At 41.3% G+C, this 24,668-nt stretch overlaps 1 protein-coding gene across 1 annotated transcript in view; it reads right to left on the minus strand.

Moving 5' to 3' along the window:
- Positions 1–24,668, minus strand: part of VWC2 (von Willebrand factor C domain containing 2) — a gene marked incomplete at both ends in the record, with an annotated part of 61,105 nt that overhangs the window by 28,053 nt on the left and 8,384 nt on the right. The gene's annotated exons all lie outside the window — the stretch shown is intronic.

Raw genomic sequence — 24,668 nt, forward strand, 5'->3', positions numbered from 1 at the left:
TGCAAGTTGGGCAGATATTTAGTATCCAAAAAGATCACTCAGATATTGAGGCCTTTTTCTTGCAGTTCTTAAGCACTTTGGAAAAAATCCAACAAATGCTGCTCAAGCAGGTCCTGTTAGTCTGTTGATGCATCAGTTAACTCTACCAGATGTTGCTGGTGATACGCTGACTACACAGAGTAGAAAAGCAAACATTCAATAACTTCACTAAGAATCACCTTAAAAGCCGTTTTCCTTCACTTCAATGTTATGATTAGGTGTCCCAATAGAAAATACGTTTTCAGATGTCCACAGAAAGAGCTCTGCAAAAATCTCAAATTAATTCAGACATATTTATAATACTCAAAACAGCAAGAGCTGGATGTAAGAGGGTCTCTGACACACTTGCCTTGGCCCCTTTTCCTACCATGCTGGTAACGGTACATGGGACTCTACAAAAAACAAAATGGGCACTTTTATTTAGAAGAACAGTACAGCACAAGCCCTACTGAAAACCTTCCAAGGCCATCTATCTAAATTACTGACAAATTGAACATGATCCAAGGAATTGATGGTGTTAAAAAAACATCTATAAAGTTTGTGGAATGTGTTCAACCATCAGCTCTACATGCAAGTGCAAAAAATCTGTGAACTTAAATCATGCTTTATGTTAAAAAGAGATTTCCTAAAACGTTCTAACACAAAACACAGGATGGAGCAAAAACATTCACTTGGAGCAAATAGCTGCAAGTTACAACAACAGAGGGAAAAAATCTATCACTTTATCAACATTTACTGAAGGCTTAAGAACCTGTGGGTCAATGAAAGCTAACCCAATCTATCTAACAACAGAGAGGTCCTGCAGAACAAGTTTCTCCATGTCTTTGGTTAATTATTCTTCCAGATAACCAAAAACCCCTGCAAGAAAATCCCATTTCTCAAATCACCTCTACACCACAAACAAATGACTTTGCTTGTGCTTCATCCTACACACAACAGACCAAGTCAGTCCTAATAGTGCTAAATGCATACACACATGGCATTCTGCTCGGGCTCTGCAACGATGTAACGTGTCCAGTATACCAGAAATTTAGAACATGCAACACTAATTAACCAAAGATTTATCAAGTTGTTAATATATGGGCTCAAAATCTGCAGAGCACTGACAAAACAAAATGCTTTTTTGGCGTGATACTCGATTAATGCACTTGTAAGCAAAGAAAACTGGGAAATTTAAACATTTGGACAAGTGTTTTTTGCGGAATATACTCCTCGTGTGTGTGAATGCACACAGTGCTTTCTCTGTTCTCTTGCAGAAAATTCAGGAATTCATGTGCCACCCCCACATCCCTAAAAGCACAACTATTATCAATTAATACTGCTATAAAACCTCCCTTGCCAAAACAAAACCTGATTCACTCTCTACTCATCTGGCGTATAGGAGAAGGAAAGTATCAGTTGGAGACAGCTCCTGCAATGCAAACATCTCCTACCAGGACCAACAAGTTATGGATGGACAGGCAATACTAAAAGGAACACTGGCAATTCAGTGGATCCCAAAGTAGCCCGAAGCTCTTGAAATGAGTTTGCATCCTTTCTTTCCATATCAGTCATAGAATTATTTAGTTCCCCTCTGGTATTTCAAAGTTATTATCCATGGATACATATATTAAACCTTTTTTTAAAAAAATTAAATAAAAATGTCTCTAGCATATATATTGATGGGTGCCACCATTAAGAATGTATTCATCACTTCTAGGCTACCACCGAGAGGTGGTGATCAAGGCCAAACCAGAATCTACAAACAGGCATTTTCAAAAAAAACCCAAAACAAACCCCAAAAGTTTGTCACCTTGTTGTTTTTAACAACAGTTGAAATTTCAGATCACAGCTCAACGACTAGAACAGGCTGGTGGAGGACGTCTACCCATTTAGAAGCATGGACTGGAATATATTTACAGTGTATTATGGCAGCCTTTCAGTAGCATTTTCTGCACAGGAAAGCTGGGAGACAGACCAATTAAAGCAATTACAGAGTAGGTACCAGGGGACATTACTAATGGCACTAAGTTGTGATCCTGCCATTAGCTTGTTATAAGTAGATAATTTCATACACAACTTATACCCTGTCCTTGTCAATGAGATACTGAAATTACACCAAAACTCACTGCAGGAGCAAGGTTTTCTAAATTAAGAATATGCATGTATGCACACACACACACACACATATATATATATGCACACATACTTATATACACACACACATATATAACTGTATGTTGTGTGTATTTTATAGTACATTATTATATAATATATATTACACCATATATCTACATTGCAGAAAATGTAAGGAGAAAGATAGTATTCTACTTACTATTCTAAATCAGAGATAAAATACATGTATACAATGAAAATATTAAAATATAGTAGGAAATAGAAGACTGCCAATGAAAACAATTTCTTCTTTTACATACTTGCCAAGATCTGGGTTTGGTGTCCTATGCTTCTTTAGGAGCAACCGAAAATTTTTCTAACACTAAGGCAGTGTACAAAGTTGCAGGGATATACACGTGCTTTAGCGGTCCACTAACCAGCCTGAGAAGAGGAACACCAGACCCCATGCGAACGGTGCTCAGGCCACTGGCTCTGCACAGTCCACTTTTAAGTCATTATTGCAAGAGACCTCAGCTCTGTCAGCATTTACCTGTCCACGGTGCAAGCTGAACACTTGGTCCCAGGAGTAAACAGCCTTGGTTCATCTGGCATGAAAACTCAAGAGCAAAGGAAAGCAGAAAAAGACTGACAAAGTCTTTGTTCTGCAAGATGAAATTTAAAGTTATAGGCTTCATCATGACTCCTTGGGGTTTTTGGCTTGTTTGTTTTGTTTTTTAGAAAACACTGTGCTATCCAGAAAACACCAAACGAGCTCAGCCTCCCTTTTTCCATGTAGCGAGCACAGCCCTCTCTCACTCACACCGTGTCGGGTACCTCCATTTCAACAGCGTTGTACTGGAGCAAAAGCAACTGCATACAAGAGAACAACAGGAGGGCAATTTAGATTAATTCGTTCTTGGTTCTTTAGTTCTTTATTCCCTTCTCTCGAACCCCTGCCTAAAAGAGAAACCGCAGCTGTTTTAAGGAGCAGCAAGTCCACCTCGTTCAAGACAGTATCTTACAGGTCTGACTGAGGCTCAGGACTTTCTTGGGCTGCCGTGCCAGGCAGCTAGGAGCAGCGGTAGAGTCTGAACCCTGCAATGAATAAAGCTGCTTGCTCCTCAAACCTCAAAAAAAGGGACAAACTACTTCAGCATATTATTACTACTGGGCATGTGCTTATGGGCAATTATTACAGAGGAGATGATCTCTGTAATATCACCTGTCCAGAATCACTATCATCCCCAAAAGACTATTAGCAGAGTCTGTGGTCATCTTACACTAATGATGAAATATTCATTTTAATTCCCTCCTCCCCTTTTAAGGAAGTAATCAGAAACTCTAATAATCAAATTAAAGAAAAAAAAGAACAGTGCAACTGTGACAGCATCCTGTACAGGAAAACATCAGTATGTGGTTCCTCGCCTCTGAAAGACTGAAAACTATTCACTGATGTTTAAACCACCTAAATCACGACCTTCACGCAGGATTTGAATGTAATAATGCCATTCAAAGAAAACTGCAAAGAAAGAAATAATTACTCACGGGCTTCCAATTTTAATGAATGTTTCTGGCTGTAACAAGAACAAGGTGTGATTAAAGGGTGCCTGGCCACTGGAATTTCATATGGCATGCTTATTTCTTACAGTAGCTTTTACCAAGTTGTAAAACTGAAATCATTAATTTAAACCCTTAAAATATCGACATGATATGTTTACTACCAAGTCTTAAAAATAATTGGGTCATTATCATTAAAAGCTCCTTAACTGACTGCAACTTGAAAGTGCTTGCAATGGTGGAGACAGAATTCATAAAATGAACACGTTTTTAATTCCATTTTTAATGCTATGTGATCTAAACAACCAAGACATCAAAAATTGCACACTTTCTAACAGAGGATTTTTCAGTTTAATGACATCCAGTTTTCCATTGCATTTTCCCCTATGTCCCATGCCCGTCAATCTTCCCATTTATTTTAAATTACATTAAACCTGCAGCAAAGAAAGATGTGCAATCCTAAACCTACGGCTGGGTGCACGATTCCCTCAGTGGCGGCCCCCCGTTCAGAGCAGCCAGCACCGCCTCATTCAGAGGTTGCTTTATTTCCTTTGCAAATAATCATTAGCTTCAAAGCAGAGGCAAATGAGTCAACATATCCTGTAATTATCAGTAATCCAAAGATGACTTACAGAGAAAATGAATGACAACTCTGGCACGCCAACTCTCCGCTGCCAGTTTTGTCTTGATTTCCACCAGAGCTTAAGAAAGTTGCCACCGACCAGTCTGATGGCACACCTGACTCACACACTGCCACATACTAATATATATCCTTCAAACCGCAAGGCTATTTATAGGTAATTCACTTCTACCCCGCACCGCATGATGGCGGTTTCCCGGTGCTGCAGCCGCTGCTCAGCGAGCACTGCCGGTCCTCTCAGCTCCCCCCAGCACTGCAGCAGCTCGTGCCTTCAGCTCCATCCGTATGTGCAAACACCCTCTGCAGTCCCATTAGATTTCTCTTGAGCGTTGGTTTCTCCACTGCCAGTTGTTTCATGCTACACAAGCTCCTGGGACTAAGGTTCACCCTGTTTTGCTAGACAGGACACCCAGAAGCCAGAAGAACACGTAGCAGCAATCCACATGTGAAGAGCTGAAGGGAAGGGAGTTCCTGCCCCCAAAACCCACCGCATCTTCATGGGCGAGCAGGAGCTTGAAAAGTGCAGAAACCTGCCGGCCAAAGATAGGAAACGGAGACCCCTGAACTTGGACAAGTCTTGGAGAAGACTGAACAACACTGCAGGGAACCTGAAGCCCTGCTCAAAGGAAGGGTGCAGGGACCTCTCCTCAGTTAAACCTTTCCGGGCCATCCACATCGTCAGCTTGGGAGACACAGAAAGACGCTGCTATCTCCCATGGCATGACACACTCCAAGTCAGCTGTTGACACACAGGACCACAGCTTGGTAGAGAGTTAAACTCACAGGTGGCAGAGGTGAAAAAGAGACTTTCCGAATAGTTCAATACCTTGAAGGCTTCCAGCACTAAGAAGTACTGAGTTACAAAGCACGTTCATACACCAAGACAGCATGTGTGCAAACTCAGTGTCACCCTCCTCCTCCTCCCAATCTCCTTATGCTTGCACAATTATTTATTTAAGGTGCGAGTTGTTCAGAGTGGGGGCTGTCTGCTTTCTCACCTCACAGCTGTCTTTCCATTATCAATAAACACAAAATAAAATAACACAACTCTTTTCTGTAAAGTGAATGTAATATATACAGTAATCTGGGTCATTTCCTATTCTTTTCCTATGGTGAAATGCAACTGTTGATGTTTACTATGGGTAGCAACAGAGGACCTTGTCCTAGATCAGGATCCTGCTGCAGTGCTGTTGTACTGTTTTAGTGTCGTCTTCTTCGTTTGTTTTTTTTGTTTGTTTGTTTAGTTTGGGGTTTTTTTTTTCTTTTTTTTCTTGAGAGATAAGTCTATCCTAATTTCAATGTTAGGACTGCATGACCACAAACCATGCATCAGTCTTGGTAACTCAAAGCTCTATCATTTTATCTACACGTCCATATACAGGACAAGGATCTCCTTCCTTGCAGTTGTACTAAATAAAATCTCTAAGATTGTTACAATGGCAATCTGAATTCTCCCGTACTGCACAACTGCACATAGCAGAAGCCCACAGGAAACATTTATAAGCGTACACAAAACTCAACACCTGCACCGTCTATTTTGAAAACACTATAAATAGGCAATGACCCAAATCTAACCTGGCTCCAGTCCAAACCAGTGAGTCAGAAGGTTGGCAATTAAAATTATACTAAACAAGAAAACAACCTGAGAGACACTTCACCTTCATTTGGATGTAAATCCTTATCTAAGAATACCTCTTACACCTTTTTTTCCAAATAAACCAGGCAGCCAGGCAATATTGATGGCACTAATACATGCCTGAGTACACATATTCTTAATAAATAGATTGGACAAAGAAGTGGAAAGTTCCCAATTTACGTAAACATTTACACCTTCTTTGCAGGTTAATGAAAACAATTAAAGAAACTGAAGTCAGGGTCAAATAAGCAAGCTTATTAAACTGGAGTAAGCATGTTAATGAATAATAATGACTTTTAAAGGTGTCCTGAAGATTCCTTGCTTCGTTCACTGGCAAAGCTTCCAGATTAATGATTGACACTACTCTCTTATTTTTTCAGTACTTTCAAACTTCATGTTGGTGCAGGATTACTGTACTGAATTGTCCCATTCAGGAATAATAATCATGATCAGATTGTTTCCCTCCATACTTGATACACACCCTTCAGTGCCAGCCAAATCCCCTACGTTTTGTGGCTATCGAAGGTGGTGTCTCAGGGTGAGAAAACCACTCTGTGTACAGGATAGGCAATACATAGCTCAGGAATTGACAGTTTGGGGACTGTGGCATTGAGAGTTGCATTTACGAAAATAACAATGTACTTCTTATGAAAAATACGCATTTAGACTGTAAACTTATTAAAGCAGGGATTTACCTGTTATTCTTTATTCACATAATACGTACTACCTAATCTAGTCCGAGTTCCTGGATTTAGGGTCTTTAGTGCTGTTGCCAACATAAATGAGCCAATCACAGACCTAGTGAAAGCTGCCCCGGGACTGGAAGCCTCTCTAAGCAAGCAAATTTTTTGACCACGTGGTTTGAGGGAGGAGGCACTGAGAAGTCACGATACATTGCTTGATCTGGTCAAGAAATCTACGCTACAAATCCTTTTTTGAGTTACTTCTGCAAGCAAACATAAAACCACGCAAAGAAGGCAGCTGGGAGGGAGTCATTTTAGCCAAGCAGTGAATCCATTATCACTACCAAAAACTTCCCATGAGCTACAGGTGTCACTAGACAGATCAGAAGTGCTTGTTGCAGCACTTCCCATTTGAAACAGATGTCGTCTCCTTAAAATGAAAGAGGAAGAAAAAGCAAATCATTCCCCAAACCTCAAATATTTTTTTTCCAGCCAACACCAGCTTTGACGGTGACAAACAGAACTGGGCATCATGGTCTTTCCTCAAACAACAGAGCGTAGGGATATGATGGACTGGATGAGACACCCTTGGCTCCCCATTCCCCGAGTTTCTTACGCTCAGGATGCTTGCGCTAGATACTGAAAATCTGGCAGTCCATAAAGTACATCACACAGAATTTGCATATGATGTTGAACTTAGAGGATACTTTACATGTAGGGCTGCATCTTACAGCTTCTCCTCCTTCCTCTGCTCTCCTACAAAAAAAAAAAAAAAAAAAAACAACCCCCAACTTCACTGTGGTTTTTGTGCTTGCAAAAGACAAAATGGTATCTTTACAACCTGCACCACTGAAACCTTTTGCCAACAATGAAAAATATTATGTTTGCTTACCCAGGAGAAACAACTCAGAAGTGAAATCATTCAATCTTTCCTTAAGTTCCTCTGCTGCTCACAATTAGTTCCAAGGTCATGAAAAATCTATTATGACTAAAGGCAATAACTAATTAAAAAAAAGGCAAAACAGAACAAAAAAACCCTATGAATTTTCAGCTAATAGTTCTATTTCTTGAACATCCCAGTGCCTCTACTGACAACAGACTCTACCACCAACTTCCCCTTTTTTTTTTAATAAACATTTAGCTGTGCCAAGCCCCACCTTTGTTTCATGCATTTTAGATAAAATTCTCCTGCCAAAGCAATAGAAACGTGCTGTGATGAAAGCCACTGTCAGACACACATAAAATCTCGATAAGCTCATCAATAAAATGGCTGCTTAGTGCCTACGGTAGGACGAAAGTTTCAAGACGCTGATGGATGACTTTGTTGAGGATTATTAAAACAATGAAATAAATCTGGTGCTCGCAGGAGTGCAGGACGGATTCAGGGAAGACACAGACGCGTGCACCATGAAGTTTGCTCCTGTCTGCTTTGCAGGGTTATAGCCAGCCAAGCAGATGCAGGGTCTGTGCAGAATATACAGCCACCATGGCTCTGCTTTCCATGCCTCACACTCCCACATTCTTTACTTGCAAACATTTGGACATGACCCTGTGGCCAGGTATATTCTTCTCCCTCAAACACAGGTAACAAACACATACATCAGACTGCAAGTAACAGCACCTCTTGCCTACATCACTATGGGTATGCAACCTTTTTCTTCAGCGTGCCATCGTCTAATTCTCCCTCTCCCATCTTCCCTGACTCCTTCTCTACCCTTTCTTCCTCTTCGTTCTTCTCTCTCATTTTTTCCTCATTCCCATACCATCCATCTCCTTTCCTTAAATCACTTCAGCACTACTTGAACTAAGATGTTGGCAGAATTAATGATCAGCTTAGACGATAGACAAATATCCACAATTATAATTGCTCTGAGCAATTATAATTGCTTACCAGACCAGTGTACCAAATTAAATTTATCAGGAAAGGAAACAATGTTACTTAGTTCCATACAGCCACGGTATCGCAGACTTATCTTTCAAACAAAGGAACGATAAGCTTTCTGTTGAAACATTTCACATTTCAATGATTATACTGGAAAAAGCACCCACATTTTCATTGCAGCACGAGAAGAGATGGGTTTACTCTATCTACAAGTGTGCATGTTTACAAACACAGACACAACAAGAGCTAGCATACTCTGTTGTACTCATTTATGAAATTATTCTAGGCAGAGGTGGGGAAAAGAAAAAAAAACAAGGTTTTCTTTTGAGTTTTCCCTCCTTGATTACAGTTTTTCGAAACCTCTATATATCAGCACATTCCTGGGATACAATAATATTTAGTGCATATAATCTTTATGACAGTTTGGCATTGCGTTGCTCTGTGCCTCCGCTAATAGGTATAGTTCATACTAGTGGGAAAAAGGCCAGTGACAGAATTCAAGCTGCAAACCTCATAGCTGCAGACCTATCTCAATCCCATCAGCGGTCTCAAAGCTCACAGAGAAAATACATAGACTGCACACCTGTTTCTGGTTAAACAAAGAAAATTGGATTTTTATCAGTTTGACTGTCACCTTTTACATAGCACTATTTTGTCAAGAGCCACTAATGAAAGAATTTAGCAGCAGATAAAGGACATACAGCTTTGACTGAATTCATAGATTTATCTAAAATATTTTCCAGCAAGAATTACATGCACTATTTCAGCTCTGAAAAGAATGTAGGCTTACAAAGCATGGAAATGGATGTCTTAAAATATATATCTATATTATTGCATATGACTAAGCAGCCTCATTAATAATGATGTCTCTGAAGACTTTGGTTTTGCACATAGTCTTGGTGAAGGTTTAAATATACTGACTGTCTGTAATCCATATTAATTTTGGCTGGCATTTTGAATGGATGCCCTAGGAAAGAATGGATGGTTTTAGCAGTTTGTATACTAATATATAACCCAAGAGTTAACATATTCATTTCCTTTTTTGTCCATGTCTTGTATGTGCGTGACCATGAACGCGGCACTTGCTCCAGAAGCGTCCTTCTCCAACACGACTTCTATGCGTTAGAGAGGCACTGTGCGGCTGAACTGCGTTGCGGATGGTTGGGCAGACTACATACTGTGCTCGTGGAGGTCTGTATAAAGACTTGAAATAGACAACGCTAGCTGCGTGATGCTGCAGCTTGAAGACCTGGAGGTCTTTCTGAAAAGTCCACCTAACATTTCAGTGGTACCAGAAGAATGAAAGAAACTTTTGAAAAATTGAAAAGAAGTTCTGAATCAACACACAGCTTTTAACTGTCCTCTGAGACCATTAAAAGAATTAGTTAAAAAAAAGAAAAAAAAAAAAAAACAGGATGAAAACGAGAGTCCCAGTAGCGGAGCAGCAGAAGCAGCTCTCCCCATAAAGCTGGAGATGCAAACTCAAGCCTGTTCCCAGAGCCGTATCTAAGGGTACCCTGGGCAATGCAACTGCCAGCAGATACCTTTCCGTTCAGCTGAGGCGTCAGTGCTAAATAAATAACATGCTAACCACATCATTTCTTTGTGCACATGAACTGCAGGAAACCTGTGTGCCTCAAGCGTACTCACCAGATGGGATAATTAGGCTCAGACAGACCACTGACCTTCCTAATAAAAATACCCCAGAAATGGAGGTTGACTGAATAAATGTGTCACGTTATCAAATTCCCAAACAATCCATGGAAACCCATCTATACTGACTCATCCAGCAGCTTGGTATTCCTGTGGGTGCATCTTGTGAGGGCTGAAATCATTGGGTTTGGGGTATTCTTCAGTATTTCTTGAATTTTCTTTACGGAAAACAGGAACTGAGAGTTCACTACTGGGAACTACCCAGCTGGTTTTCTACAAAAATTATGAAAGCACATATATATGCATTTATGCTAAGCTATTCTCTCTTTAATTATCACTGAGGCTGGTTTGTCACACTAAAACAATTTTGGGGAAAGTCAAGGCTTTGAGACAGCACAAAATGCAAATGCCATTTCACCTTCCATAAATGGAAGGCATGACACCCATTTAAATAACACTATTTTATCTGGAATTATAAAGGTAAATATAATCAAATAATCTTATGTTTGAAAATAAGTTCATTATTTTAGTGTTACAAAGGCCACATGAGACACTGCGCTCTCCCTGAAATCAGGGAGGTTTCCTTGCTTTCTCCATCAAGTCTATTTTTCCTTTCTCGATGCGTAACACAATGTTCAAACCCATACTGATGAATAATCACATTCCCACGAGGCTACCCTCTTATTTTCCAGGCATTGTCATGTCATATAATTCTTTTCCTTGCCAATATGCCCTAAACCAGGAAGGGTTAGACACAGTGCCAATCATTGCTAAGTCCAATCTTCTATGATCAAAGCACACACCACAACCCCAAAGACAAGCAGCTCTGGAAGTTCACAGGCAGAAGATAACACCAACTCCTCAAGAGTCCCGTAGCTCCCATGGAGATTAGGGCTGGGTCCGTGAGCCGCAGCGACTGGCAGCATCTTTTCCTGTACTCAGCGTTCTCAGGCAGCCAGAAATTTAGTTAATCCAGAAGCTTTCTATGAGCACGGACTACAAACACGTTCCAAATACCCCAACACAGACATGCAGCTCCACTTGGCCATACGCTTGACGTTCTTGCATGAATGGATCCATCTTGCTATTTGAGACTTATATCTATATACACTACTTCCACAAGGAAAAACTGGGCATCAAAAGCTAGTCTTTATTTTAACAAAACACATATGTTCCAAAAATCAAAACAACTAAATACTCAAATTCAACTTGCAGCAAGATCTGCCTATTATATACAGTTCTTCTTTGGCTAGGATATTTAAAGGTTATTGAAGGGACCTACACCAAAGAGCCAGGGCTTTAGTGAGGAAGTTTTATGTCTCCTACTCCACACAAGATGCACTCACACATGTGGACACCACTTCCTATATCAGCTGTTGAGGTGCAAAAACAGCGAATCACAACAGAATTGTAAAAGTATCTGTGTATCTAACTTTTGCCCCCAACCCCCAACTGAAAATTATTTTAACAGCTATTCAATTGGAACTCTGCTAATGAACTAACCCACAAATTTAAAAAGGAACACAGATTTTTGATTATGAAGCAGGCAAGTAAGCAGGGAGGGAAAACAAAAGATAACAGATCAAATCATCTTGTCATTGATCTGGAGGTAAATCAGCAGTCACTCCATCAAAACAAGAGGGATCACAAGAATCTATGAAACGAGTCAGCCCAACTATTTAAGCACAGTATTTTGCTCATTTCATGCAAGTCCCACCTATGCCACAACCACCCACAACCTGAATTTACAGACAATCCACTACGTGGCAAGAAGAGATTTGACCTTAAAATTACTTTAACACTGACCTCTAGTGACAACGAGTGGGAATGTACCTCTTTATGGAGCTGCTCAGTTGGGAACGCATCTTCGGGCCACTCTAATTACGGAGCTTGCTCTTGCATCTCCAATCCATAGCTACCCCCACCGCAAGGAGCATGCAGCCACGGAGGGCCCCCAACTCGTGTGTATTAGTTACAGTCACGGGTGAATTATGGGTGACGCACTACAGTCTGTAGAAATTTTATGGTTAAATCCAAACCTCTGTTTTCACTCATTAAGAAGAGGAAAAGGCAAGAAAAAGGAATACAAACACTAGATTTCGAGCCTCGTAACTGTAACAAATGTATTGTAGCATAAGCTAGGCACAACTAATGACATGACAACTGGCCACATCTTCAGGCAGCCAACCAAGACGTCATCTTTCATCTCAGGGACTGTAATACCAAGGCAACCTCCTCTCCTCTAATGCTCTGTAGCAAAAGTAGCCTTGCAGCTCTTGGTACTGTACTCCTGCAGCTTTCTCTGCAAAACGAGGGTGCGATGGTCTGTGTGCCCACAGGAGCAGGTATTTCACCCGTGCATCCACTTCAATATAGTCCAGATGGAAGGATGAGCATGTTACAGCAAGCTGCCAACCACCTTGTCTCAAGAAAGCGGTGAGGAAGCTACAGCTGCCACTCCAGTACACAGCCCACCTTACTGTCTTTGCATGTAGACTCATAGAATAGTTTGGGTTGGAAGGGACCTTTAAAGGTCGTCTTCTCCAACCCCCCTGCAATGAGAAGGCACATCTTCAACTAGATCAGGTTGCTCAGAGCCCCATCCAACCTCACCTTGAACACTTCCAATGATGGGGCATTGACAGCTTCTCTAGGCAACCTGTTCCAGTGTTTCACCACCCTCATCATAAAAAATTTCTTCCTTATATCTACTCTAAATCCATCCTCTTTAAAACCATTACCCCTTGTCCTATTACTACAAGCCCTACTGAAAAGTTTGTGCCCAATGTCTGGGAGGTGAAGTAAGAAGGTGATGGCCATGGCCCGCTGCAGGGAAGTGTCTCAAGAAGGAGTTTCAAAAGTGGGAAGTGCTTTCACTAAGCACGGTGTCTGATGACCCCTGTAGCATGTGTATATATACATATGTGCATACACACACACGTATACAGAACATGCTTAGTCAGGACGCTAGAAATCTGCCAGCTGGACCTCAAAGGGTGAGAACCACCTTTGGAGCTGATCGCAGCTGGGGGTAAATATGACTGGGTTTTATGTCATCTGAATCTATACAGTTCCCTTTTCATTGTCCAGATGTTGTAATCCGTCTATTTCATTTACACTAACATGACTTGCGTCAGGGGAGATTTTCACTTTCTGTCAACTGTCCATCCCGAATATTTGTCCCTGGTAGCAGTCCTCAAAACCAGAGTCGAGAAAACTTCTCCTGCTCTCCCCAGAACTTGTTTCAAGGACTGTAAAGGTTTCCAGACTGCTCCTGCACTTAGCTGATACCACAGGGATTTTCATGGAAGCATCCTCTGGTGCACAGCCGTACCCAGGTGACCGCACAGCCAGCAGCACAGCCAGGGGGAGAGCACCAGGGCCCTGAGGGAGCGTGCACCACAACAGACCTCAGCGCCAAAGTCAAATCAGTCATACCTAGGCACAAATACAAGCCCACGTATTTCAAGATAATTGACTTGACTCTCCAGTCATTTTGACTGGAAAGAATCAGCTGTCAGAACAAACTTAACTAAGATGACTGAAGATTAAACATTTGGCAGATGTGAAATTAAGAAGTCCTCTCATACTGACAAATACATCACCCGCTCATAATGAAAACTGAACAATGGATAAAACTAGTCTGCTGAATGAGAAAAATCAAGGAAGCGGTTGTTTTCCAGCACCACAGGCATATAAATGGTGCACTTGACTAATGTCTGCTTGCCAGCAAGCCAGGGAGCCTTTGGCAACACACCTGGACCTCACCTCCCCCAAAGCTTGGACCTGATGATTCTTCTTAGCAGCTTACCTAATCACAGCAAAACACGACAGCCACAGGAGAAGGAAAACATACCTTATTTAGACACACTGAAATCAAAATCCAACCTGCGGATTTAATGTTTAGGCTACAAACTAGGTAATGAGACTTGCTCACGTACTCCAGCTGTATGTATGAGTGCTTATGGATGTACACGTATAATTAGATTTAAATATCTATGGGAAAAGAGAGAGAGAGAGAGAGAGAGATGCACTAAATAACGGATGCAGAATTGCCTCTAAGTTGTCATAATCATTACCTGGCTTGGTATGAACTGGTCTCAAAAACAATCATTTGCTCACGTTAGTGGTTGCCAAACCTCCATCTAATCCATTCATTAGCAATATAACAGGTTAGCAAGCAGCCATGGCAGGAAAATAATTAGCTTTCCATTGTGGGGTGGCAACATTCTCTATTGCATTGACATAACAAATAACTCCATAAACTGCTATAATTTATTTGCTTCTGAGCTTCCCCCCCCCTTAATTAGCCCTTCAGTAGATTGTATTAAACACACACGAACTACAACTAGACAGTCCTTTGACCAATCTCAGAAGTCTTAGACAGTATGAATAGCTATTACACAAGCAATTTATGGGTGACCTACCTTTAGGTTATTTAAATACAGCTTGATAGAATAGCTGAAAACAGGCCATGCCAAAAGGCATCTTCATTAGGTCTCTCCTCCATCGTCTGCACATACCGAGTAACGTGTTATCATGTCCCAGCACACACCACAATGATTGTGCAATGGTTGTGTGGGAAAATGTTTGCTGCTGTTTTAAAGATCTCTTAATTAGGTCTGTCTTCTTGCCTTAATAAGAAGGTACATGTACTTCCAGGATGGGTTTGGCTAGGCTAAAGTCAAGATAGCCTAACCATTTTTCTGCAAAGTGCTTCAAAAAGAGGCAGTTCAAAAAGGAAATTCTAAGATGTGGACAGTAAGAAACAATAATGTTACATTTCTGTTCATGTGAAAATGAACTCCTTATAAGCAGGTTTCTAACTAGGCTCTACAGCATGTCACCCCAAGCAGTTTCACCATAGCTAGGTTACAGTATTTTATTCCTTCTGCCAAAGCTACGATCTTTATTTTAATCCTAGGAAACTGTGTAACAGCACTATCTTCTGCAGTGTGTTCATGGGTTAATTACATGGTGCATTAAAGACCTTATTATGTACACTGCCTTGCGATTTTCTTGCTTCTCCCTTGACTTTCTATTGTGAGCACAGGAAAGATTTTCATTGGTACTACCCCTCTCCCCCAGTACCACACTTTATCGCGTGATTTTTAATTCATGTGCTATCACTACTAGAGACCTCATCTGTTCTCACAGGGGAATATTCAGCTTTCTTGCTGCTCTTCTCTGTACTTCTGCAACCTCTTCTTGCTGAGTGCTCAGCAAACATGGAAGATTACACAAATCAGGTGGGAGGAACCAGTCTTTATATGATAGCATACTTCTAATAAATGCAAGTCTTTCTTAATGAAGCCTGACAGATGTTTACATACAGCATTTCACACTGATATTTAACTAAAACCACTTGGCAGAAATCTTAACAAGAGGTCATCAAAATATCCAAGCAATTTCTTTCACTACCTGACATATGGTTTCGCTGAATTTCATTTACCATTGTGCTGTCTTGTTACTTGGCTTCATAAGATATCATTAACAGTTACTACTCCTTCTGTCTTTAATAGGAGTCACCAACTGCATATCTCCCTCAAAATTGCCTAGCTTAACCAGCGATTTCCCTTTTGAACTCAAAATGTTGGAGAGGGTTTGAGATCATGCTATCAGAAGGGAATAGGAACTATTTGGGAGCATAAGTAGTAATACCTTTACTTTTTCTGGGAAAAGTAATTAACACCACACTCTTGTGGAACCACCTTTGAGAAAGGAGATAACATTGCGAGCAAGTATTTCAAACACAAGAGGTCCAAAAGCAATTGCTTGGATACAAATCTTCTTTATTCAATGCTATTCACCAAATAGTATTCTGAGTCCTGTTACAATGCATGGTTTGCTCTCTTCTTCTTGCCACTGCTCCATCTGATCAATTCCATTGGAAAAGAAAAAGAAATAAATCACACATTGGGTGAGCACACAGTGAAGATACACTTATCTTTTCCACAGGTGATAAACAGCGTGCGACCTGCTGCTTGCAAGCACTTCAAAGAAAAGTGGTCAGTAACCAGCGTGCAACAGCAATGTGTTGCAAGGAGAGAAGAAGTGATGCAGAAGAAAACCACACATCATCTACAAGACTGTAAGGTAAGTTGGATTTATGCATGTAACTTTTTAATAGGCCCTCCATCCAAGGGCTACTGGCACAGAAACAAGCAAATATGTGAAGACTCAGCAAAAGAACTGGGCATTTAGAAGAAAGTGATGTTTTCCAGTAGGAAGTCACTCCTCTAATGAAAATTTAACTAGCACCAGTGTAGGCAGCAAAAAAAAAAAAAACAAAACAAAAACAAACCAAAAACCATTAGAGAGTTTTCCTAAATGAAAAGAGCAATTAAAGTTTTTGGTTGCCTATCAACTTTGGAATACTAATCATTATGGTTAACTGTGCTGGTGAAGGAAAGGACTTACTTAAAAAGTGTTTTGTTTTTTTTTTTTTTAAATCACTGCTGTACAGATGAACATGCTCAAGGAAGCAAAACTGCATGGATAATTACCCCCATGGAAACAATCCAACGGTCCACAAAGTAAAAGCTGCTTCCAACTTAAAGATCAAGGTTTTAAATTAGGAAAGCACTTGAGTCTCCAGCTGATAAAGACGTCTGACCTGCTGGGCAAAGGTAATCATCAGGGACTTAATTCAGGACTCTCACAGCACACAGCATAGGGGAGTTCCCCAGTACAGTAGTTTGAAACAGTAAGACACTATTTAGAGCAACCAGAAAAACAAGCACTGAAATTTTACACATAGTAATAAAAAATACTGGAGGCTTTTAGCCTCTCCCCTAAGAACCTATCGCTCCTCTTCCTTCAGAACCCTTGTCCAAACACGGGCAGAGGCGTACAAATCAGCCCCTCGTCAAACTGATGTCAGGAAAGGAAAGAGGTTTTCCTATTCTTCATCAGATCTGTACTTCATTTACAAATACAGTTAAAAAAGGACTGGAAGAAAACTTCTGAGATTGCTGTCATGCTCCTGTAAGACCTAAGACATATCCCAAAGAATGAGGAGTTACAAGCAGTTAAGGCAGACCTTGCATTAGAAATCCTGCACTGTGTGGAAAGGCCATCAGAGTTGCAAAGCACAAACCACAGAAGAGCACCGTGTTAAGAAATGAAGTTTAATGAAATCAGCCAATTCCCTGCTTCCATCAATTAGTAAGTCACCCGGACCAATTCACATCTTCTTTAACACCTAAACCTTAACTTTCTGTGAAAAATAAGCAAAGAAAATTACACTGCACTTAGAAATAAAAGGAGATTTTGAATATATCATTTATCATCAGAGGGATGCACTGCCAATATACTAACATACCACAACACTTAATATAAGCCTCCACCTCCCCTCAAAGCCAAGCAAACTCTTGGATGCCTTATTTAACCTAATGAAATAGCAATGAAAAAAACCCAAAAGAATATAAAGCAAAACACACAACGTATATATCTTTCTTCATTGCTCTTTTTAATCACACTGCAAAATACTAATCAGTCATGTAGTCCTGTTACTGTATCGCTGTAGCACCTAGCTAGTAAATAGTTTCTATTTACAAACAGGATTATCTGCAAAGAATAAAACTAAGAGCTCACGTGGACAGTGACAGTGGCTCAGCTAACATCAGGTAATGCATTAACCTATGGTAACTCAATGTGGAGCAAGACAGGGTTTCAGAATCTAAGAGCTCATAATTTAATCAAATAGTATAGTGTTCTACTGATAGGAAATAGTATTCCAAGGATAGAGCATACAGCGAGATGCACATAAGTATTTCAGACCTTGAAATTGTACACACCTCCCAAATCTTTGCCACAATTTCAATTAGTGACACATACAAAATTAAAATAGACATCCAATAGCAGAATGGGGGAGCAAAGTTAACACTGGGAATACTTTCTCTAATGAATAGCATAAAGAACAAGACTGGACCTAAGAAGAAATTCAACTCCCTTGATGTTAGTTTTCTGAACTTCCTTCAACCAGCAAAGAATGAACACTGGGGGCAGTGTGGAGGAGGAAGGGGGCACAATGTGAGCTCCAAGATTTTTTTTTTTATTTTAACATCCTGCCTATCTCCATGTATGTGTGTAAATAAAACTGCAATACAAATTCAGAAAATTCTTATATGAAGAACTTAAAAAACAAAACAAACAAACAAAACTGCAAAGCAACTGATGACTTCATTTTGAGGAGCGCAGATTAGCTGTTTCATTAGAAAACAAGCAAATCCCCAAATGCGTCTCTATGTAAAAGAGAAGCTGTCAGGGAAGACAAATCAAGCAATAGCACGCTGTTTACTCCAACACCCTGGTGGATATTAGCATGAAGGAACTTTTCTGTCTGAACCAGAACCAGCATCTAGGACTACACAGGATGGCACATATGTGAAACCGCCATGGCGAGCAGTGTAAGGTACATCAGACCTCTCTCTCTTTTTTTTGTTGTGGTGTTTTCTTTTTTTTTTTTTAAATACATGAAAGTTGCCAGAAAAGTTCATCTTCTCCCCCCATCCAAGGATTTCAGTGTTTCTTTTTTTTTCTATCAGCACAGAAAGCATTTTTATCATTCTGCTCCTGCAGCTGAAGCAAAACATCTTTTAAGAACCCAGGAACTGCGATACACTGAAATTCTGACTCTACCATGAGGAGCTGGCAGCTTATTTCTCACACTCACCTGGGACCATCACTGCTAAACAACTGTTTGGGGCACATCATCATCAACTTTTGCTTCAATCTACAGTAAAGTGACACCCCCTGCAAGCAGCTGCCATGAAAGTGACTGATACAGCAGAATTTAGCTGGGATACATGAGTTAAGCCTGCAGTATCAGGTAAGAGGAGAAAAACCGACTGCCCAAGAAATGCTTCTCAGGCTCACTGTAGCAGCCTCTAATGAGAAAATATTGCAAAGTGAGTTCTGGAAAGCTTATAGGATACGCTGCTTTTGCATTTTAATAGGTTCTTCTACATCCTCCTGCCAAACACTAGTGTAACTTCCGATTGTCCTCATGTGTCTGAGCAAAATGACAGGATGCTATACACTCAGGGACACTTACTGCTGCCTTTTGGCAGCAGAACTCCCAACTGAAAGCATTTTGGCTTCTTGGTGAAAAAGAAAAAAAAAATATATATACACACAATATGTATATGCAATAAATACATACACACCATATAAACAGATTTGTCCTAGTAACCAATTTAGGCTCAGTATAACTGAATACTTTTACCATGTCTTCAGACAGATCCTTCTCATCCTCTGACAGCCTTCTATCGTTAGGAAAAAAAATCATGTACCCTGGAAGTCAACATAACTTGTACCCTAAATAAAAACCCTTAGAGGAAATAACACCACCTACCACTACTTAGCCAGCTCAACATGAAAATACCAAGTCAACACTGGATCCCACAAGCATGTGCATGCGTGCACATGTATGTGAGCTGGAAACAAGGCCTATGTGGTTTTGGCACAAGTTTTTGCTCAGCCCCGTTTGCAGTGGTACTCCATGCACATTGAAACAGGTTCTGATCCAAGTGGAAAAAATAGCACAAGAAGAAAATTCCATGATTCCTGCACAGGAAGCACAGGTAGCTTGTGTAGCCACCAACTTTCCCAGAGTAGAGAGAGAAAATGAGAGAGGTGAGAAGAAATGAAAGGGGGTTAAAGGAATTCCTTGAATTAAGACAGCACAGACTGAGCTTCCTCTCATCAACAGCAGAAACCAACAAAAACTACTGTGACTAGTTTACCGACTTCACCTACCAGATTTGGAAGCCACTTTAAACACCCAATGCAGCCAAAAAGAAGCAAGTCTGATATTTCTTTGTTTTCAATAAAGAGCTGCCAAAATATCTGCTAGTTTTTCAACCTACCTGCATATTCACTAGGCAATTTTAATCACATACAGCTGTTCATGCAACTTTAATGGTGTTTTTCCCCCTGAAACATTAATATTCCTGGTTACGAGTCCCATATTATAAATCATTTTGTGAAATACAGCCTATTAAAGCGGGAAGTTTGTGCAGAAGTTTTTGCTAAGCGACTCATGCAGACAGAAACATGGAACAAATACTACCCTGCATACACAAGCATTCAAATGCCTGAACGAAACATGTCAGAGGGAAAAAAAAAAAATCACATTGGCACATACAGTATGGGTAGAACTGGGATTAGTTTGAAATGATTTCTTGTTCATTGTTATTATTTTTTAATGTAAATTCCTTTTTTTATAAATGAAATACTGTTTCAATCTTAGAAACTAGACTTTACAATCATTTTATGATTCCTATATTTTACATCTAAAAGAGACTACCATGACCACCTGATTTAATCCCTTCCTTAACATAGATTGAAAAACCACTCTCAGGCTTCAAAACTTCTGGGTCTTCTTTGCTGTATATAAATTAGGTGCCAAAGCATGACTGAAAAAGGTATTTAAAATGAAAAGAGAAAGAGGAAGAGAGGACAGTCAAAGGCACTGTTTATTTAAATTTCACAGCAGCTAAATTCCTGATATTTACAATAGTCCTGCCTTGACCTCTACCTGGACAGCATTATGATACTTTCTTCATTGCTGAGATCAAGGTATATACGGTCGAAGGAATATCATATTTTATTTAAACACACTGCAGAAGGACATTAAATTTTACAGGTCAGATTCTCCATGGTGCTTGAGCAAAGCTGGGGCTGCAGGGAAGAGCAAACAGCCATCTCGCTGCCAAGGTGAAGCCCCCCTTTATCCACCCAGAACAGACATCCTCAGCCTTGTTATGGCCAGACAGGTCCCTCATCCCAACAAACCCTCTCTCCACCTGGATTTTAGAGGGATGACAGCTCACAGGAGCTATGGTACTGCCTCGACCAGCACCGTTTTTTAATAGATTCAAGTCCCACAGTGAGACCAAGTCCCATTGTACCAACAGTCACAGAAGGGGACAGCAGCTCTCCCAGCCCGTATCAGGGTTTTGCCCCCCCCTTGAGAGCTCCTTCGCACAGACAGAGGTCCCCACCTGCCATTCAGAGGCACTCTCAAGTTACCCCATGCCTAACCATTGTACCTGTACAGAAAGGTACTAAAGCAAGTTTCAGTGAGTCAACTGGACGGGTATACAACCCGGGGTATACAACGGGTATACAAAACCATGACAATTTATCCTCTCTGGCCACATCATGTTAGACCTGCACCTTACTAGCAGCAACCATTTCAACCACATGATGCATATATTTCAACTGTAACTATGAACCCAAATATGAAATGAGGTCCTGACTCATACCACCCAAGGCACCTGAAATGACTGCATCCACAGTAAAGTCTCCCTATTGCACAGCCAGTGAGAACAGACAAGACATCTCCCGTGGACGTTACAGCCCTGAGAACATACGTGACCCCCTGGGCATCAGCGCTTGTGTTTTCGACTGCACAGCTACAAGCCTTCGCTGACAGGAGAAGCTCAGCTTTCCCTGCTGCAGACACAGAAACAACACTGACGTACAGACAGATAAACACTAGGAAGGCACCAGGATCAGCTTCATCTTATCTGGGGCAATCTTTTAGCCATAAAATGAAACAAAAATCTCTCGGGGACCTTAGAATAAAATGTTTTTTTGGTCTAGCAGCCATGCCTCCCCCTCCAGGCTGCATGTGGACTGCGGGTTTAATCTCATCCTCCTGCAAAGACACCGGCAGGAGCAGCGCCACCCTTAACTCCATCAGCTGCTCTGGGGTTGCATACTTCAGGCAAAGTGGCATTCGGGTGTGTACGCCTATTAGGGCTCTAATACTGGAAACAGAAGTGGAACAGACAACCAAGGTATTTTAATTTAGCAAGATAATTCAACTTTCAGTATTACCCCCCACCCCCTCCCACTGCCCCAAATGAATCAGTGACAAGTGCCCAGCCTTTTCCTAATGGAAAGGGAATTGTATGCCTATTATATTTACCCTTCACTCCACACGAACTGTAGAAATGTCTGTACCTGATTCTGAGCTTATTGATATCACTGTGAACAGGGACGGCTTCCACAGAAGTAACTACGTTGCTAGTACTGTAAAGCAGGATGGAGATCTGAACTGGGCACCTGTTAATGCAGCTCTCTGAAGTCAGATTTAACTTTCTGGACATTTTTTCTTGTCGCTGCTGCTGTTGGTTACCGAAAGCATGAAGCTCAGCATGTCAGCCCACACAAGAAGAAAGCCTCCCCTCCATTCCCCTCTGTCCTCACCCTGCTTCCTTGCAGGGCATGTATAGAAGATAGATAAACACAAAACAGCTCCCTTAGCTGTAGTGACTTGAGACAGGAAAAGCAGGAAAATTCCCCTCACCCCAAGATTTTCTCAGTGAGGTTTCACCTTTTTTCCCTTCTATAGACTACTTTTCAGAGCAGATACTTCTTTAAAGTACTCCCTGTCCCTGCCCACAAAGAAAATAACATCTTCAGCTATGGAAGTATCTAGGCTCCTTCTTGAAAGTTGGGATGCAATACAGAAGATTATTGAATCCTACACATAAGACTGTTCTTCGCTCTGCAAGTTTTCCATTCACTACTTCTTACATTCAAAGTAAGTCCGTACCTGTACACGGTCACAGCTGTGTCAGCCTGATGGGCAGTTACCTATCTGTCCCTCGGCTGAAGGGTTGCCAGCACTTTTGTGGAATGAGGTTGGGGAAGTCGATTACACCCCCTCCTTCCCACAGGGGATAACGCACTGCCTCACACCTGCCAAGAGACTGAATTAATTCATTTCAAATAATGGCAGGCTTTCACTAGATCTCCTCCATAATTCTTAATCAGGCATTTGTATGTGGTCTTACCAGTGGCAGATGTAGTTGCTTAGCCCTGACTCTGTTGGTTCACTGCCAGCAATCCACAGGCCAGGGAAGCTGGGGAAGTCTCCTATGTTATGAAGCGCCAGGAAAGGGAGGGAAATCTGAGTTGCATTTTGTGCACTTTTAAGACACAAACATTAGTAAATGTAGAGAACCCAAACTTCACCTCCCACCCCTTCTTGCTCTACCGAGGGTGGGATGCAGAGCATGACAGCAGTCACCCCACTTACACGCTTTCCACAGATCCGCCTTTCCCACCACTCAGGTTATGCGGCTGAGCTCCCTGTACATCACCCAAGCTCTTTTGGGTCACGAACATGATATCGCTGATGTCATCACTGCAACAATCAACCCTGAAGCACAACACGATGATTGTTCCTCGACTCACAGCGCGTTTGTTCCAGTAGGCTTGAAAATGAGGGGATGAGGCAGCCTAGGTTTTCCTGCTCAGTAGGTTTTTGCTCCAATCTAATTAAAAACATTCAGCAATTCCCTGAAGTTCCTTGCAAACTGCACGTGTCCCACGCTTTAAAATAAGCTCCGAAAGCAAACGGCCTGATATTTTTTTTAAATGCACTCCCCAGATGGAGAGCATTCCTCAGAAATATCTTTGTGATACTGTACCAAAGCCACTGAACCGGAAAAGTAGAGCTTCTTCTGAACTATCTTGTTTTTGTTGTTATTGTTAATGGCTTTTTTCCTCGTCTAAAAGCTAACAAGGCAAGCCCCTCTTGGTTCTCTGACATGAAGAGAAGTGACAGTACAGCTCACTGGAAACAGCCAGCTCTGGTCACCTTGGTCTGAAACTGGGTCAGGGATGCCAGCTTGTGCGTATACTCAAGGAATATGCAATTAATATTGGGGATTCAGACGATGAGGAACAAGACCACCCTTTTCTTGCAGGCAGAACTCGAGTAATTCAGCTTTAGCACTCAGAGAAGGCAGCCTCCTCACAACTAAGGCATGTTTACGTATGATTTTTTTAAACAGGCCCCATTTCTGGGAAACATGTCAGGAGATCTATGTGAACAGCCAAGCCAAGCCCTGCACCACCGTACCACCTTAGTCCAAAGGCAAGCCACGGCTCGGAGATGGCCACCGCAGCGCATTATGTTGATGCTTGCGGGAGAACGTGCACCAATGGAAAGTCGATCCAGCTCCAAACCGCGTTAACACCGCTGGAGAAAATTCAGTGGGAAAGACCACATAGACTTCACGCATTATGCTTGCAACTACATCCCCAATACCGAAAACAGACCTTTTGCTTGCCAAGAGTCACCCGACCTGGGGAACTGCCGCAGAGCGTGGTGCAGAGAAAAAGCCTGTGAGCATGTCAGAAGGCTCTTGCCATCAAACAAGCGCTAAAGGATCCTCTGGACCAGCCAGCTATCATACCACCAGCTCCCAAATTCAGCCTGTTTTCAGGAACTGTCCCTAAATGCCTCAAAAATTGCCTGTCCTCATCTCCATAAGCAGAGTGCCCTTAAGCTGTACAGCCGAGAACAAATTCCTTCAGGGTTGTAACAACCAATTAAGGGATGTGAAGCAATTACTTTTATACCCATACAAATGAAACTCCTCCAATGCAATTAACTATCCCTTATCATCTACTGTTGAATTTGTGGAAAGCATATGCTGTACACTCTCTCCTCCCCTA

The sequence above is a fragment of the Platalea leucorodia genome (assembly GCF_965183815.1).
Source record: "Platalea leucorodia genome assembly, chromosome: 1".
In the NCBI taxonomy this organism is placed as follows: Eukaryota; Metazoa; Chordata; class Aves; order Pelecaniformes; family Threskiornithidae; genus Platalea; species Platalea leucorodia.